At 41.5% G+C, this 3863-nt stretch overlaps 1 pseudogene; it reads left to right on the top strand.

Annotated features, from left to right (window-relative positions):
• Nucleotides 1-1732: 1732 nt before the first annotated feature.
• LOC125922378 (vacuolar-sorting protein SNF8-like) lies at nt 1733-2471 on the top strand (annotated as a pseudogene).
• Nucleotides 2472-3863: the final 1392 nt, after the last annotated feature.

The following is a 3863-nucleotide window of genomic DNA, read 5'->3' as shown; positions in this document are numbered from 1 at the left end:
CAGCTAGCTAGCTTGAAATGAACCAATCACCATTGCCTGGGAAGGAGAATGCTGTGATCAGCCTCAGTCAGATATCTGTCTTACTACAGGAAATGAGTTCCCTGCAGGAGAGAAGGTTTGGATTACCAAAAGAAGGGGGATAGGGATGCTGGGTGAACAAAAACAACAGACATTCAATAGGGGACTTTAATGTCAGCATCTTCCTCTGTAACACTCCTGATTCTTACTCGCGCCCCCCACCATCACCACAACTTTCTAATGACTAATCTACTCCTCATTTAGGTTTCAGATTAAATGTCCCTTCAACAGAGAGGCCTCCTTCCTTCATTTCTTTCTATCAGAAAATGTTTTACAGCCCTTGTCAGTTTGTGATTCTATATTCGTTTGTGTGACTCTTAGTTTAATACTTAAAGTCACCTTAATTCTAAGCTGTATTAAGACCCACATCTATACTGTTCATCACCTAGTTGGTACTTAAAAATATCTGTGGAAGGAATGAATAAAAACGAAAACTAAAATCTGTTAATGGATTGCCTACATCTCAGATCTTATGCAAACTCTTCAAATGTTCCTTTTTAGTAAGAGGTCAGTAAATAAATGAATATCTGGTTAAACTATGGACTCAGTTGTTGGGACAAATAAAAGAAACTTGCCTCAATTTTGCCATCAGGAATTCAAAGAACTGCATAACCCTTTGAAGTAAAACTCATTGGGTGAATTACCTCATCATCTTTTACTAAAACAAAATATGTAATAATTATATGGAAATATGTCTCTTGATAAACTAATATAACCACGTGCCTCATCCTGCAGAGTGTTTTAATCAGATTTTAGCCACACAATAACCCACTGAAATAAGTAATGCAGGCAGATGTTTCTTTCATCTAACGGATGAGAAAAAAAAAAAAAAAGTCTGAGAACCAGAAAGGTAAGATGAATTACTCATGATCATGTGGAGAACTTAGTAATCAAAACAAGATTATTACTCAGCAATCCTGACTCTTAGTTCTATATGCTTTCTACCAACCCAATGTTGCTCATTCTCTGTCTTCTGACAATACACATTGTTGTCCCCTACAGTTGTCACACAGTATTCAATGTAGTGAATTTGAATATGAATAAACTTTAAATCTTCCCTATTTTGTGGGCATTTCTGATTATTTGGGCTTTTACATTCTTTAGAACAGTCCCCAAGTTTTAGTTAGGGACTTCATCCCCATTCTCAGTCCCAGTGGTTCGGTGATTTTCCCATTCCCAACCCAGAGGTGTTCTGGCCAATGAGAGCCTAATATTCTCTAGGCTGTAGATTTGGATAAAGGGTTGACACATGCCCATAACAGCTTCTAAGATACAATGAAATCTTTGCTAAAGCTTTGGGATAAGGGCAGACACTCTTTCTCAATGGACTTGAACCCAAGACAATATAAAGCTGGAATTTCTGCCCTCATTTGCTTCCATTTGGAACCTGAGGCTGAAGCTAATCAGTGGAAGGCAGAGCTGAGAGATGAAGAAAAATCATATCCTAATGAAACCTTTTGAACCCTGAACCTAACAGTTCCCACACTATCCCTGGATTTTTAGTTACATAATCCAATAAATTCCTTCTCCTGAGTAAGTCAGTTTGAGTAGGATGTTCTGCCTTTATCATTTAGAAAGATCTTAACTAAAAATACCCTTAAATAATGGGGAGACCTGGGTCCTGGCAGCGGGCGGCCCATGAACCCAGGCAGGGATGCATTGCCACAGAGTGGGAGCTGGTCCCATCGCCAAGAAGAAACTTGCAGAGGCCAAATATAAGAAGTGAGGAACTGCCTTGGCTGAGGACCAGCTGGCCCAGATGTCAAAGCAGTTGGACATGTTCAAGACTAACCTGGAGGAATTTGCCAGCAGCACAAGCAGGAAATTCAGAAGAATCCCGAATTCTGGGTGCAGTTCCAGGACACGTGTGCCACCGTTGGGGTGATCCTCTGCCCTCTGGAAGAGGATTTTGGCCCAAGATGGTAGGTGTGGGAGATTTCTATTATGAGCTGGGAGTCCAGATTATTGAAGTGTGCCTGACCCTGAAGCACAGGGATGGAGGTGTGATAACTCTGGAGAAACTACAACAACAGGTGTTCAAAAGGAAGGGGCAGATTCACACAGGCTATCAGCCAAGACAACCTGATCAGGGCCATCAAGAAACTAAAGGCACCTGCCATGGGCTTCCGGCATCATCTCTGCGGGTGGCACCTACCTCATTCATTCTGTTCCAGCTGAGCTCAATATGGATCACACTGTGGTGCTGCAGCTGGCAGAGAAAAATGGCTACGTGACTGTCAGTGATAGCAAAGCCAGTCTTAAGTGGGAGGCCAAGTGAGCCCGGCAAGTGCTAGAACACCTGCTGAAGGAACAGCGGGCCTGGCTGGGACCTGCAGGCCCCTGAGGAGACTCACCACTGGCTGCCAGCTCTCTTCACTGACCTCTGCTCCTAGGAGAGGCCCTCCCCTGATTCTGGGAGTGCAGAAGGGGGCACAGCAGCAGGCAGGGAGGAGCTGTTGGTGAATAAAACCTGAGCAATTTTTTTTAAGGAAATAAATAAATAAGTAAAATATCCTATGATAACAAATTTTTATTCAGTTGTATTTCCATACTCTTTCTTGATAGGAAGAGAAAAAAAAGTTGAGTTCCAGCTAGTCCCTACAGAATTGCATTGCATGTAACAATAGATCTGGCTACAACCCCGACCCCCCAACAACAAAACCCACACAAACCAACCAACCAACCGGGAAGTCACTTTACTAAGATTTAGTTGCATGTCCCTTGTCTGAAGAGCTTTATCCGGTGCCATTCTTCTTCAGGTTAATGATGAAAGGGTGCCTTCTCTCACCCCTTGGACAGACTCAATCCCTATTCCTGGTGTCTTACACTGCCAGCTGGTAAGCCTTCCAGAATTTCTCCCAATGAAATTTGATGCTCCAGATGGCCTTAGCACAGCTGATGATCCCTCTAGCTATCTAGGTCTACCCCTTCCTCCTTTCTGTCAAATGTCATTGCAAATATGTTCCAGGAAAAACTTGCTACAAGTCTTTCCAATCTTAGAATAGAATCTCCAGGTACCATCTATTTGCAAATAATATACCTGTCCAAAGTGAAGCCTAACTAATGACTCATTTTTCTGATTGCCAGCCTCACACAAATAAGAATAAGGAGAAATACTATAGGAATTCTTTTAAGGTTCTAGAATTCTTTTAAGAATTTTAATTTTAATTCTTTTAAGAATTTAATTTTAATTCTTTTAAGAATCTAGAATACAGAACCATTTAGTTGGCAATAATGGTTTTAGCACAAGATGTTTTTAGATTTTCTTTTAAAAATTAAAAGTCTTTGGTATCCCCAGGATAAGATGAATTTAGCCTGCCCTGGTTAGTGACTCTAGAAACTACTTGCATTTTTAATGTTGATTTATTTTTGAGAGGGAGGGAGAGAGAGAGAGAGAGAGAGAGAGAGAGAGAGAGATGGTGAGTGGGGGGAAGGGCAGAGAGACAGAGACAGAGAATCCCATGTAGGCTCTGCACTGACAGTGTAAGCCCAATGTCAGTCTCGATCTCATGAACTGTGAGATCATGACCTGAGCTGACATCAAGAATCAGACGCTTAACCCATCGAGCCACCCAGGTGTCCCTAGAAACTACTTTTTATTTGCCAAGATGGTGAATGTTTCAACCTTCAAGGAAGCTAACATTGCCTAATTGGATGTCATACTGCCAATAGATGATAGGAACACAATGAATGGTAATGATTTGGTAAAACTTTTTTTTATCCAGTATTTACAGGACTTCAAATAACAAATTGTGAGATTGGGCTGGTTCTTCTCGAGAGAAGAA

The sequence above is a fragment of the Panthera uncia genome, chromosome B1 (assembly GCF_023721935.1).
Source record: "Panthera uncia isolate 11264 chromosome B1, Puncia_PCG_1.0, whole genome shotgun sequence".
In the NCBI taxonomy this organism is placed as follows: domain Eukaryota; kingdom Metazoa; phylum Chordata; class Mammalia; order Carnivora; family Felidae; genus Panthera; species Panthera uncia.
Note: the sequence above shows the minus strand (reverse complement) of the source record. Positions and strands in the feature narration are given on the sequence as shown.